This window comes from Haliotis rufescens, unplaced genomic scaffold, assembly GCF_023055435.1.
Source record: "Haliotis rufescens isolate VD_foot unplaced genomic scaffold, xgHalRufe1.0.p SCAF_98, whole genome shotgun sequence".
Taxonomy (NCBI): Eukaryota; Metazoa; Mollusca; class Gastropoda; order Lepetellida; family Haliotidae; genus Haliotis; species Haliotis rufescens.
In genome coordinates, this window is record NW_025964392.1 from 1076848 (window position 1) to 1091003 (window position 14156).

The window sequence follows — 14156 nt, forward strand, 5'->3', positions numbered from 1 at the left end:
AAAAATGTTGACAGCACACGAGTGCGACACCCGACTGCAAGACGTTTGTGAAGATATTCAGCGTCTTTGATGAATGTAAAAATGGAGTAAATAGACCCATTTTGCTATGTATAAAGAGTGCGCCGATAAAACATGGCCAGACGTTGGGTAAACGTCCTGCAGCGACCCAGTCCAACGTGAATACCGGCCGCGACATTAGGACTTAATGAGTGGAGTCGGGGAGGCAAGGGGAGACAGGCCAGCTTGAATTAGCTTGGGCCCGACTTTGACAGAGTCGCGCGTGGGTAAGAAGAGTGACAATCCCATCCAAATTGCCCCAATGTATTAAATAAACTAAAGGTAAAGATACTTAAGGTGTCCAGCAAAGCGAAAAATGAATGAATTGTATGAAAAATTGCACTGATGACGAAACAAAAACGACTGAACTGTAATGAATATTGGAAAATGAACTCACTTGCACAAAGTGTAATGACGCATCAGGCGTGTGTGTAGTTCTTTAAACATCTATTTAGGGGGATGCGACGTTGAAAACGTCTTGTAGTGACGAAGCAGACTGTTGTTGTGACGGCGTGATTGTCTAGACGTCATTTCCGGCGTACGGCGTCATGGGGGACGGCCTTGGTTACGGGGGACTGTATGCAGCTGAAAGTTGAAAAATGCTACTTTTACAAACTTTTAGGGGTTGGTGTGGTTAAAGGACGGGCTGCACGTGTGAACAGGTATATTTCTAAGGTTTAGAAGTAATAAAATAGAGAATCTATTGAGAACTAAGGGCGAAAAACGGGGCGGCAGTGCAAAATAAGACGAATGTGAAGATGTAGGCAAAGCTAAGAGTTCTAATTTTTGATTGAAATATGAGTGGTGGGCCATTCCCGGAGGTACTGCAATACCGGGTCAACCCGTGATGAGGGCGGAGCAAGCCCCGTGGCACCTCATCCCATTCTAAAAATCAGTTTAATATCGATGTCTCCATTAGGAGACGTATCAGATATTAAGCTGATAAGAACAGATACTACACTTTGATCTTAGCCAAAAGGCCGAGAAGCGATGCCGGTTGCCGGCTTGCGCCGCCAAAGTACATCTACTGACACAACATACCATTTAGCTGCTGTTTATTTACATGAAGCGCTTAAAATCAGTGGCCAGCAATATTACATGCACAAGTGAGTAAAAATGTTGACAGCACACGAGTGCGACACCCGACTGCAAGACGTTTGTGAAGATATTCAGCGTCTTTGATGAATGTAAAAATGGAGTAAATAGACCCATTTTGCTATGTATAAAGAGTGCGCCGATAAAACATGGCCAGACGTTGGGTAAACGTCCTGCAGCGACCCAGTCCAACGTGAATACCGGCCGCGACATTAGGACTTAATGAGTGGAGTCGGGGAGGCAAGGGGAGACAGGCCAGCTTGAATTAGCTTGGGCCCGACTTTGACAGAGTCGCGCGTGGGTAAGAAGAGTGACAATCCCATCCAAATTGCCCCAATGTATTAAATAAACTAAAGGTAAAGATACTTAAGGTGTCCAGCAAAGCGAAAAATGAATGAATTGTATGAAAAATTGCACTGATGACGAAACAAAAACGACTGAACTGTAATGAATATTGGAAAATGAACTCACTTGCACAAAGTGTAATGACGCATCAGGCGTGTGTGTAGTTCTTTAAACATCTATTTAGGGGGATGCGACGTTGAAAACGTCTTGTAGTGACGAAGCAGACTGTTGTTGTGACGGCGTGATTGTCTAGACGTCATTTCCGGCGTACGGCGTCATGGGGGACGGCCTTGGTTACGGGGGACTGTATGCAGCTGAAAGTTGAAAAATGCTACTTTTACAAACTTTTAGGGGTTGGTGTGGTTAAAGGACGGGCTGCACGTGTGAACAGGTATATTTCTAAGGTTTAGAAGTAATAAAATAGAGAATCTATTGAGAACTAAGGGCGAAAAACGGGGCGGCAGTGCAAAATAAGACGAATGTGAAGATGTAGGCAAAGCTAAGAGTTCTAATTTTTGATTGAAATATGAGTGGTGGGCCATTCCCGGAGGTACTGCAATACCGGGTCAACCCGTGATGAGGGCGGAGCAAGCCCCGTGGCACCTCATCCCATTCTAAAAATCAGTTTAATATCGATGTCTCCATTAGGAGACGTATCAGATATTAAGCTGATAAGAACAGATACTACACTTTGATCTTAGCCAAAAGGCCGAGAAGCGATGCCGGTTGCCGGCTTGCGCCGCCAAAGTACATCTACTGACACAACATACCATTTAGCTGCTGTTTATTTACATGAAGCGCTTAAAATCAGTGGCCAGCAATATTACATGCACAAGTGAGTAAAAATGTTGACAGCACACGAGTGCGACACCCGACTGCAAGACGTTTGTGAAGATATTCAGCGTCTTTGATGAATGTAAAAATGGAGTAAATAGACCCATTTTGCTATGTATAAAGAGTGCGCCGATAAAACATGGCCAGACGTTGGGTAAACGTCCTGCAGCGACCCAGTCCAACGTGAATACCGGCCGCGACATTAGGACTTAATGAGTGGAGTCGGGGAGGCAAGGGGAGACAGGCCAGCTTGAATTAGCTTGGGCCCGACTTTGACAGAGTCGCGCGTGGGTAAGAAGAGTGACAATCCCATCCAAATTGCCCCAATGTATTAAATAAACTAAAGGTAAAGATACTTAAGGTGTCCAGCAAAGCGAAAAATGAATGAATTGTATGAAAAATTGCACTGATGACGAAACAAAAACGACTGAACTGTAATGAATATTGGAAAATGAACTCACTTGCACAAAGTGTAATGACGCATCAGGCGTGTGTGTAGTTCTTTAAACATCTATTTAGGGGGATGCGACGTTGAAAACGTCTTGTAGTGACGAAGCAGACTGTTGTTGTGACGGCGTGATTGTCTAGACGTCATTTCCGGCGTACGGCGTCATGGGGGACGGCCTTGGTTACGGGGGACTGTATGCAGCTGAAAGTTGAAAAATGCTACTTTTACAAACTTTTAGGGGTTGGTGTGGTTAAAGGACGGGCTGCACGTGTGAACAGGTATATTTCTAAGGTTTAGAAGTAATAAAATAGAGAATCTATTGAGAACTAAGGGCGAAAAACGGGGCGGCAGTGCAAAATAAGACGAATGTGAAGATGTAGGCAAAGCTAAGAGTTCTAATTTTTGATTGAAATATGAGTGGTGGGCCATTCCCGGAGGTACTGCAATACCGGGTCAACCCGTGATGAGGGCGGAGCAAGCCCCGTGGCACCTCATCCCATTCTAAAAATCAGTTTAATATCGATGTCTCCATTAGGAGACGTATCAGATATTAAGCTGATAAGAACAGATACTACACTTTGATCTTAGCCAAAAGGCCGAGAAGCGATGCCGGTTGCCGGCTTGCGCCGCCAAAGTACATCTACTGACACAACATACCATTTAGCTGCTGTTTATTTACATGAAGCGCTTAAAATCAGTGGCCAGCAATATTACATGCACAAGTGAGTAAAAATGTTGACAGCACACGAGTGCGACACCCGACTGCAAGACGTTTGTGAAGATATTCAGCGTCTTTGATGAATGTAAAAATGGAGTAAATAGACCCATTTTGCTATGTATAAAGAGTGCGCCGATAAAACATGGCCAGACGTTGGGTAAACGTCCTGCAGCGACCCAGTCCAACGTGAATACCGGCCGCGACATTAGGACTTAATGAGTGGAGTCGGGGAGGCAAGGGGAGACAGGCCAGCTTGAATTAGCTTGGGCCCGACTTTGACAGAGTCGCGCGTGGGTAAGAAGAGTGACAATCCCATCCAAATTGCCCCAATGTATTAAATAAACTAAAGGTAAAGATACTTAAGGTGTCCAGCAAAGCGAAAAATGAATGAATTGTATGAAAAATTGCACTGATGACGAAACAAAAACGACTGAACTGTAATGAATATTGGAAAATGAACTCACTTGCACAAAGTGTAATGACGCATCAGGCGTGTGTGTAGTTCTTTAAACATCTATTTAGGGGGATGCGACGTTGAAAACGTCTTGTAGTGACGAAGCAGACTGTTGTTGTGACGGCGTGATTGTCTAGACGTCATTTCCGGCGTACGGCGTCATGGGGGACGGCCTTGGTTACGGGGGACTGTATGCAGCTGAAAGTTGAAAAATGCTACTTTTACAAACTTTTAGGGGTTGGTGTGGTTAAAGGACGGGCTGCACGTGTGAACAGGTATATTTCTAAGGTTTAGAAGTAATAAAATAGAGAATCTATTGAGAACTAAGGGCGAAAAACGGGGCGGCAGTGCAAAATAAGACGAATGTGAAGATGTAGGCAAAGCTAAGAGTTCTAATTTTTGATTGAAATATGAGTGGTGGGCCATTCCCGGAGGTACTGCAATACCGGGTCAACCCGTGATGAGGGCGGAGCAAGCCCCGTGGCACCTCATCCCATTCTAAAAATCAGTTTAATATCGATGTCTCCATTAGGAGACGTATCAGATATTAAGCTGATAAGAACAGATACTACACTTTGATCTTAGCCAAAAGGCCGAGAAGCGATGCCGGTTGCCGGCTTGCGCCGCCAAAGTACATCTACTGACACAACATACCATTTAGCTGCTGTTTATTTACATGAAGCGCTTAAAATCAGTGGCCAGCAATATTACATGCACAAGTGAGTAAAAATGTTGACAGCACACGAGTGCGACACCCGACTGCAAGACGTTTGTGAAGATATTCAGCGTCTTTGATGAATGTAAAAATGGAGTAAATAGACCCATTTTGCTATGTATAAAGAGTGCGCCGATAAAACATGGCCAGACGTTGGGTAAACGTCCTGCAGCGACCCAGTCCAACGTGAATACCGGCCGCGACATTAGGACTTAATGAGTGGAGTCGGGGAGGCAAGGGGAGACAGGCCAGCTTGAATTAGCTTGGGCCCGACTTTGACAGAGTCGCGCGTGGGTAAGAAGAGTGACAATCCCATCCAAATTGCCCCAATGTATTAAATAAACTAAAGGTAAAGATACTTAAGGTGTCCAGCAAAGCGAAAAATGAATGAATTGTATGAAAAATTGCACTGATGACGAAACAAAAACGACTGAACTGTAATGAATATTGGAAAATGAACTCACTTGCACAAAGTGTAATGACGCATCAGGCGTGTGTGTAGTTCTTTAAACATCTATTTAGGGGGATGCGACGTTGAAAACGTCTTGTAGTGACGAAGCAGACTGTTGTTGTGACGGCGTGATTGTCTAGACGTCATTTCCGGCGTACGGCGTCATGGGGGACGGCCTTGGTTACGGGGGACTGTATGCAGCTGAAAGTTGAAAAATGCTACTTTTACAAACTTTTAGGGGTTGGTGTGGTTAAAGGACGGGCTGCACGTGTGAACAGGTATATTTCTAAGGTTTAGAAGTAATAAAATAGAGAATCTATTGAGAACTAAGGGCGAAAAACGGGGCGGCAGTGCAAAATAAGACGAATGTGAAGATGTAGGCAAAGCTAAGAGTTCTAATTTTTGATTGAAATATGAGTGGTGGGCCATTCCCGGAGGTACTGCAATACCGGGTCAACCCGTGATGAGGGCGGAGCAAGCCCCGTGGCACCTCATCCCATTCTAAAAATCAGTTTAATATCGATGTCTCCATTAGGAGACGTATCAGATATTAAGCTGATAAGAACAGATACTACACTTTGATCTTAGCCAAAAGGCCGAGAAGCGATGCCGGTTGCCGGCTTGCGCCGCCAAAGTACATCTACTGACACAACATACCATTTAGCTGCTGTTTATTTACATGAAGCGCTTAAAATCAGTGGCCAGCAATATTACATGCACAAGTGAGTAAAAATGTTGACAGCACACGAGTGCGACACCCGACTGCAAGACGTTTGTGAAGATATTCAGCGTCTTTGATGAATGTAAAAATGGAGTAAATAGACCCATTTTGCTATGTATAAAGAGTGCGCCGATAAAACATGGCCAGACGTTGGGTAAACGTCCTGCAGCGACCCAGTCCAACGTGAATACCGGCCGCGACATTAGGACTTAATGAGTGGAGTCGGGGAGGCAAGGGGAGACAGGCCAGCTTGAATTAGCTTGGGCCCGACTTTGACAGAGTCGCGCGTGGGTAAGAAGAGTGACAATCCCATCCAAATTGCCCCAATGTATTAAATAAACTAAAGGTAAAGATACTTAAGGTGTCCAGCAAAGCGAAAAATGAATGAATTGTATGAAAAATTGCACTGATGACGAAACAAAAACGACTGAACTGTAATGAATATTGGAAAATGAACTCACTTGCACAAAGTGTAATGACGCATCAGGCGTGTGTGTAGTTCTTTAAACATCTATTTAGGGGGATGCGACGTTGAAAACGTCTTGTAGTGACGAAGCAGACTGTTGTTGTGACGGCGTGATTGTCTAGACGTCATTTCCGGCGTACGGCGTCATGGGGGACGGCCTTGGTTACGGGGGACTGTATGCAGCTGAAAGTTGAAAAATGCTACTTTTACAAACTTTTAGGGGTTGGTGTGGTTAAAGGACGGGCTGCACGTGTGAACAGGTATATTTCTAAGGTTTAGAAGTAATAAAATAGAGAATCTATTGAGAACTAAGGGCGAAAAACGGGGCGGCAGTGCAAAATAAGACGAATGTGAAGATGTAGGCAAAGCTAAGAGTTCTAATTTTTGATTGAAATATGAGTGGTGGGCCATTCCCGGAGGTACTGCAATACCGGGTCAACCCGTGATGAGGGCGGAGCAAGCCCCGTGGCACCTCATCCCATTCTAAAAATCAGTTTAATATCGATGTCTCCATTAGGAGACGTATCAGATATTAAGCTGATAAGAACAGATACTACACTTTGATCTTAGCCAAAAGGCCGAGAAGCGATGCCGGTTGCCGGCTTGCGCCGCCAAAGTACATCTACTGACACAACATACCATTTAGCTGCTGTTTATTTACATGAAGCGCTTAAAATCAGTGGCCAGCAATATTACATGCACAAGTGAGTAAAAATGTTGACAGCACACGAGTGCGACACCCGACTGCAAGACGTTTGTGAAGATATTCAGCGTCTTTGATGAATGTAAAAATGGAGTAAATAGACCCATTTTGCTATGTATAAAGAGTGCGCCGATAAAACATGGCCAGACGTTGGGTAAACGTCCTGCAGCGACCCAGTCCAACGTGAATACCGGCCGCGACATTAGGACTTAATGAGTGGAGTCGGGGAGGCAAGGGGAGACAGGCCAGCTTGAATTAGCTTGGGCCCGACTTTGACAGAGTCGCGCGTGGGTAAGAAGAGTGACAATCCCATCCAAATTGCCCCAATGTATTAAATAAACTAAAGGTAAAGATACTTAAGGTGTCCAGCAAAGCGAAAAATGAATGAATTGTATGAAAAATTGCACTGATGACGAAACAAAAACGACTGAACTGTAATGAATATTGGAAAATGAACTCACTTGCACAAAGTGTAATGACGCATCAGGCGTGTGTGTAGTTCTTTAAACATCTATTTAGGGGGATGCGACGTTGAAAACGTCTTGTAGTGACGAAGCAGACTGTTGTTGTGACGGCGTGATTGTCTAGACGTCATTTCCGGCGTACGGCGTCATGGGGGACGGCCTTGGTTACGGGGGACTGTATGCAGCTGAAAGTTGAAAAATGCTACTTTTACAAACTTTTAGGGGTTGGTGTGGTTAAAGGACGGGCTGCACGTGTGAACAGGTATATTTCTAAGGTTTAGAAGTAATAAAATAGAGAATCTATTGAGAACTAAGGGCGAAAAACGGGGCGGCAGTGCAAAATAAGACGAATGTGAAGATGTAGGCAAAGCTAAGAGTTCTAATTTTTGATTGAAATATGAGTGGTGGGCCATTCCCGGAGGTACTGCAATACCGGGTCAACCCGTGATGAGGGCGGAGCAAGCCCCGTGGCACCTCATCCCATTCTAAAAATCAGTTTAATATCGATGTCTCCATTAGGAGACGTATCAGATATTAAGCTGATAAGAACAGATACTACACTTTGATCTTAGCCAAAAGGCCGAGAAGCGATGCCGGTTGCCGGCTTGCGCCGCCAAAGTACATCTACTGACACAACATACCATTTAGCTGCTGTTTATTTACATGAAGCGCTTAAAATCAGTGGCCAGCAATATTACATGCACAAGTGAGTAAAAATGTTGACAGCACACGAGTGCGACACCCGACTGCAAGACGTTTGTGAAGATATTCAGCGTCTTTGATGAATGTAAAAATGGAGTAAATAGACCCATTTTGCTATGTATAAAGAGTGCGCCGATAAAACATGGCCAGACGTTGGGTAAACGTCCTGCAGCGACCCAGTCCAACGTGAATACCGGCCGCGACATTAGGACTTAATGAGTGGAGTCGGGGAGGCAAGGGGAGACAGGCCAGCTTGAATTAGCTTGGGCCCGACTTTGACAGAGTCGCGCGTGGGTAAGAAGAGTGACAATCCCATCCAAATTGCCCCAATGTATTAAATAAACTAAAGGTAAAGATACTTAAGGTGTCCAGCAAAGCGAAAAATGAATGAATTGTATGAAAAATTGCACTGATGACGAAACAAAAACGACTGAACTGTAATGAATATTGGAAAATGAACTCACTTGCACAAAGTGTAATGACGCATCAGGCGTGTGTGTAGTTCTTTAAACATCTATTTAGGGGGATGCGACGTTGAAAACGTCTTGTAGTGACGAAGCAGACTGTTGTTGTGACGGCGTGATTGTCTAGACGTCATTTCCGGCGTACGGCGTCATGGGGGACGGCCTTGGTTACGGGGGACTGTATGCAGCTGAAAGTTGAAAAATGCTACTTTTACAAACTTTTAGGGGTTGGTGTGGTTAAAGGACGGGCTGCACGTGTGAACAGGTATATTTCTAAGGTTTAGAAGTAATAAAATAGAGAATCTATTGAGAACTAAGGGCGAAAAACGGGGCGGCAGTGCAAAATAAGACGAATGTGAAGATGTAGGCAAAGCTAAGAGTTCTAATTTTTGATTGAAATATGAGTGGTGGGCCATTCCCGGAGGTACTGCAATACCGGGTCAACCCGTGATGAGGGCGGAGCAAGCCCCGTGGCACCTCATCCCATTCTAAAAATCAGTTTAATATCGATGTCTCCATTAGGAGACGTATCAGATATTAAGCTGATAAGAACAGATACTACACTTTGATCTTAGCCAAAAGGCCGAGAAGCGATGCCGGTTGCCGGCTTGCGCCGCCAAAGTACATCTACTGACACAACATACCATTTAGCTGCTGTTTATTTACATGAAGCGCTTAAAATCAGTGGCCAGCAATATTACATGCACAAGTGAGTAAAAATGTTGACAGCACACGAGTGCGACACCCGACTGCAAGACGTTTGTGAAGATATTCAGCGTCTTTGATGAATGTAAAAATGGAGTAAATAGACCCATTTTGCTATGTATAAAGAGTGCGCCGATAAAACATGGCCAGACGTTGGGTAAACGTCCTGCAGCGACCCAGTCCAACGTGAATACCGGCCGCGACATTAGGACTTAATGAGTGGAGTCGGGGAGGCAAGGGGAGACAGGCCAGCTTGAATTAGCTTGGGCCCGACTTTGACAGAGTCGCGCGTGGGTAAGAAGAGTGACAATCCCATCCAAATTGCCCCAATGTATTAAATAAACTAAAGGTAAAGATACTTAAGGTGTCCAGCAAAGCGAAAAATGAATGAATTGTATGAAAAATTGCACTGATGACGAAACAAAAACGACTGAACTGTAATGAATATTGGAAAATGAACTCACTTGCACAAAGTGTAATGACGCATCAGGCGTGTGTGTAGTTCTTTAAACATCTATTTAGGGGGATGCGACGTTGAAAACGTCTTGTAGTGACGAAGCAGACTGTTGTTGTGACGGCGTGATTGTCTAGACGTCATTTCCGGCGTACGGCGTCATGGGGGACGGCCTTGGTTACGGGGGACTGTATGCAGCTGAAAGTTGAAAAATGCTACTTTTACAAACTTTTAGGGGTTGGTGTGGTTAAAGGACGGGCTGCACGTGTGAACAGGTATATTTCTAAGGTTTAGAAGTAATAAAATAGAGAATCTATTGAGAACTAAGGGCGAAAAACGGGGCGGCAGTGCAAAATAAGACGAATGTGAAGATGTAGGCAAAGCTAAGAGTTCTAATTTTTGATTGAAATATGAGTGGTGGGCCATTCCCGGAGGTACTGCAATACCGGGTCAACCCGTGATGAGGGCGGAGCAAGCCCCGTGGCACCTCATCCCATTCTAAAAATCAGTTTAATATCGATGTCTCCATTAGGAGACGTATCAGATATTAAGCTGATAAGAACAGATACTACACTTTGATCTTAGCCAAAAGGCCGAGAAGCGATGCCGGTTGCCGGCTTGCGCCGCCAAAGTACATCTACTGACACAACATACCATTTAGCTGCTGTTTATTTACATGAAGCGCTTAAAATCAGTGGCCAGCAATATTACATGCACAAGTGAGTAAAAATGTTGACAGCACACGAGTGCGACACCCGACTGCAAGACGTTTGTGAAGATATTCAGCGTCTTTGATGAATGTAAAAATGGAGTAAATAGACCCATTTTGCTATGTATAAAGAGTGCGCCGATAAAACATGGCCAGACGTTGGGTAAACGTCCTGCAGCGACCCAGTCCAACGTGAATACCGGCCGCGACATTAGGACTTAATGAGTGGAGTCGGGGAGGCAAGGGGAGACAGGCCAGCTTGAATTAGCTTGGGCCCGACTTTGACAGAGTCGCGCGTGGGTAAGAAGAGTGACAATCCCATCCAAATTGCCCCAATGTATTAAATAAACTAAAGGTAAAGATACTTAAGGTGTCCAGCAAAGCGAAAAATGAATGAATTGTATGAAAAATTGCACTGATGACGAAACAAAAACGACTGAACTGTAATGAATATTGGAAAATGAACTCACTTGCACAAAGTGTAATGACGCATCAGGCGTGTGTGTAGTTCTTTAAACATCTATTTAGGGGGATGCGACGTTGAAAACGTCTTGTAGTGACGAAGCAGACTGTTGTTGTGACGGCGTGATTGTCTAGACGTCATTTCCGGCGTACGGCGTCATGGGGGACGGCCTTGGTTACGGGGGACTGTATGCAGCTGAAAGTTGAAAAATGCTACTTTTACAAACTTTTAGGGGTTGGTGTGGTTAAAGGACGGGCTGCACGTGTGAACAGGTATATTTCTAAGGTTTAGAAGTAATAAAATAGAGAATCTATTGAGAACTAAGGGCGAAAAACGGGGCGGCAGTGCAAAATAAGACGAATGTGAAGATGTAGGCAAAGCTAAGAGTTCTAATTTTTGATTGAAATATGAGTGGTGGGCCATTCCCGGAGGTACTGCAATACCGGGTCAACCCGTGATGAGGGCGGAGCAAGCCCCGTGGCACCTCATCCCATTCTAAAAATCAGTTTAATATCGATGTCTCCATTAGGAGACGTATCAGATATTAAGCTGATAAGAACAGATACTACACTTTGATCTTAGCCAAAAGGCCGAGAAGCGATGCCGGTTGCCGGCTTGCGCCGCCAAAGTACATCTACTGACACAACATACCATTTAGCTGCTGTTTATTTACATGAAGCGCTTAAAATCAGTGGCCAGCAATATTACATGCACAAGTGAGTAAAAATGTTGACAGCACACGAGTGCGACACCCGACTGCAAGACGTTTGTGAAGATATTCAGCGTCTTTGATGAATGTAAAAATGGAGTAAATAGACCCATTTTGCTATGTATAAAGAGTGCGCCGATAAAACATGGCCAGACGTTGGGTAAACGTCCTGCAGCGACCCAGTCCAACGTGAATACCGGCCGCGACATTAGGACTTAATGAGTGGAGTCGGGGAGGCAAGGGGAGACAGGCCAGCTTGAATTAGCTTGGGCCCGACTTTGACAGAGTCGCGCGTGGGTAAGAAGAGTGACAATCCCATCCAAATTGCCCCAATGTATTAAATAAACTAAAGGTAAAGATACTTAAGGTGTCCAGCAAAGCGAAAAATGAATGAATTGTATGAAAAATTGCACTGATGACGAAACAAAAACGACTGAACTGTAATGAATATTGGAAAATGAACTCACTTGCACAAAGTGTAATGACGCATCAGGCGTGTGTGTAGTTCTTTAAACATCTATTTAGGGGGATGCGACGTTGAAAACGTCTTGTAGTGACGAAGCAGACTGTTGTTGTGACGGCGTGATTGTCTAGACGTCATTTCCGGCGTACGGCGTCATGGGGGACGGCCTTGGTTACGGGGGACTGTATGCAGCTGAAAGTTGAAAAATGCTACTTTTACAAACTTTTAGGGGTTGGTGTGGTTAAAGGACGGGCTGCACGTGTGAACAGGTATATTTCTAAGGTTTAGAAGTAATAAAATAGAGAATCTATTGAGAACTAAGGGCGAAAAACGGGGCGGCAGTGCAAAATAAGACGAATGTGAAGATGTAGGCAAAGCTAAGAGTTCTAATTTTTGATTGAAATATGAGTGGTGGGCCATTCCCGGAGGTACTGCAATACCGGGTCAACCCGTGATGAGGGCGGAGCAAGCCCCGTGGCACCTCATCCCATTCTAAAAATCAGTTTAATATCGATGTCTCCATTAGGAGACGTATCAGATATTAAGCTGATAAGAACAGATACTACACTTTGATCTTAGCCAAAAGGCCGAGAAGCGATGCCGGTTGCCGGCTTGCGCCGCCAAAGTACATCTACTGACACAACATACCATTTAGCTGCTGTTTATTTACATGAAGCGCTTAAAATCAGTGGCCAGCAATATTACATGCACAAGTGAGTAAAAATGTTGACAGCACACGAGTGCGACACCCGACTGCAAGACGTTTGTGAAGATATTCAGCGTCTTTGATGAATGTAAAAATGGAGTAAATAGACCCATTTTGCTATGTATAAAGAGTGCGCCGATAAAACATGGCCAGACGTTGGGTAAACGTCCTGCAGCGACCCAGTCCAACGTGAATACCGGCCGCGACATTAGGACTTAATGAGTGGAGTCGGGGAGGCAAGGGGAGACAGGCCAGCTTGAATTAGCTTGGGCCCGACTTTGACAGAGTCGCGCGTGGGTAAGAAGAGTGACAATCCCATCCAAATTGCCCCAATGTATTAAATAAACTAAAGGTAAAGATACTTAAGGTGTCCAGCAAAGCGAAAAATGAATGAATTGTATGAAAAATTGCACTGATGACGAAACAAAAACGACTGAACTGTAATGAATATTGGAAAATGAACTCACTTGCACAAAGTGTAATGACGCATCAGGCGTGTGTGTAGTTCTTTAAACATCTATTTAGGGGGATGCGACGTTGAAAACGTCTTGTAGTGACGAAGCAGACTGTTGTTGTGACGGCGTGATTGTCTAGACGTCATTTCCGGCGTACGGCGTCATGGGGGACGGCCTTGGTTACGGGGGACTGTATGCAGCTGAAAGTTGAAAAATGCTACTTTTACAAACTTTTAGGGGTTGGTGTGGTTAAAGGACGGGCTGCACGTGTGAACAGGTATATTTCTAAGGTTTAGAAGTAATAAAATAGAGAATCTATTGAGAACTAAGGGCGAAAAACGGGGCGGCAGTGCAAAATAAGACGAATGTGAGATGTAGGCAAAGCTAAGAGTTCTAATTTTTGATTGAAATATGAGTGGTGGGCCATTCCCGGAGGTACTGCAATACCGGGTCAACCCGTGATGAGGGCGGAGCAAGCCCCGTGGCACCTCATCCCATTCTAAAAATCAGTTTAATATCGATGTCTCCATTAGGAGACGTATCAGATATTAAGCTGATAAGAACAGATACTACACTTTGATCTTAGCCAAAAGGCCGAGAAGCGATGCCGGTTGCCGGCTTGCGCCGCCAAAGTACATCTACTGACACAACATACCATTTAGCTGCTGTTTATTTACATGAAGCGCTTAAAATCAGTGGCCAGCAATATTACATGCACAAGTGAGTAAAAATGTTGACAGCACACGAGTGCGACACCCGACTGCAAGACGTTTGTGAAGATATTCAGCGTCTTTGATGAATGTAAAAATGGAGTAAATAGACCCATTTTGCTATGTATAAAGAGTGCGCCGATAA

The 14156-nt window shown here is 44.5% G+C and overlaps 12 non-coding genes across 12 annotated transcripts; all 12 read right to left on the reverse strand.

Annotated features, from left to right (window-relative positions):
- Positions 1 to 856: 856 nt before the first annotated feature.
- Positions 857 to 1049, reverse strand: LOC125377756. Its single transcript, XR_007219793.1, has one exon. It is a non-coding gene; the product is annotated as a U2 spliceosomal RNA (small nuclear RNA).
- A 976-nt stretch (positions 1050 to 2025) lies between these two features.
- On the reverse strand, positions 2026 to 2218 carry LOC125377757. The gene has a single exon (XR_007219794.1). It is a non-coding gene; the product is annotated as a U2 spliceosomal RNA (small nuclear RNA).
- A 976-nt stretch (positions 2219 to 3194) lies between these two features.
- LOC125377758 lies at positions 3195 to 3387 on the reverse strand. Its single transcript, XR_007219795.1, has one exon. It is a non-coding gene; the product is annotated as a U2 spliceosomal RNA (small nuclear RNA).
- Positions 3388 to 4363: 976 nt separating this feature from the next.
- LOC125377759 lies at positions 4364 to 4556 on the reverse strand. The gene has a single exon (XR_007219796.1). It is a non-coding gene; the product is annotated as a U2 spliceosomal RNA (small nuclear RNA).
- Positions 4557 to 5532: 976 nt separating this feature from the next.
- Positions 5533 to 5725, reverse strand: LOC125377760. The gene has a single exon (XR_007219797.1). It is a non-coding gene; the product is annotated as a U2 spliceosomal RNA (small nuclear RNA).
- A 976-nt stretch (positions 5726 to 6701) lies between these two features.
- Positions 6702 to 6894, reverse strand: LOC125377761. Its single transcript, XR_007219798.1, has one exon. It is a non-coding gene; the product is annotated as a U2 spliceosomal RNA (small nuclear RNA).
- Positions 6895 to 7870: 976 nt separating this feature from the next.
- Positions 7871 to 8063, reverse strand: LOC125377762. The gene has a single exon (XR_007219799.1). It is a non-coding gene; the product is annotated as a U2 spliceosomal RNA (small nuclear RNA).
- A 976-nt stretch (positions 8064 to 9039) lies between these two features.
- On the reverse strand, positions 9040 to 9232 carry LOC125377763. The gene has a single exon (XR_007219800.1). It is a non-coding gene; the product is annotated as a U2 spliceosomal RNA (small nuclear RNA).
- Positions 9233 to 10208: 976 nt separating this feature from the next.
- Positions 10209 to 10401, reverse strand: LOC125377764. Its single transcript, XR_007219801.1, has one exon. It is a non-coding gene; the product is annotated as a U2 spliceosomal RNA (small nuclear RNA).
- Positions 10402 to 11377: 976 nt separating this feature from the next.
- Positions 11378 to 11570, reverse strand: LOC125377765. The gene has a single exon (XR_007219802.1). It is a non-coding gene; the product is annotated as a U2 spliceosomal RNA (small nuclear RNA).
- A 976-nt stretch (positions 11571 to 12546) lies between these two features.
- LOC125377766 lies at positions 12547 to 12739 on the reverse strand. Its single transcript, XR_007219803.1, has one exon. It is a non-coding gene; the product is annotated as a U2 spliceosomal RNA (small nuclear RNA).
- A 975-nt stretch (positions 12740 to 13714) lies between these two features.
- On the reverse strand, positions 13715 to 13907 carry LOC125377767. The gene has a single exon (XR_007219804.1). It is a non-coding gene; the product is annotated as a U2 spliceosomal RNA (small nuclear RNA).
- Positions 13908 to 14156: the final 249 nt, after the last annotated feature.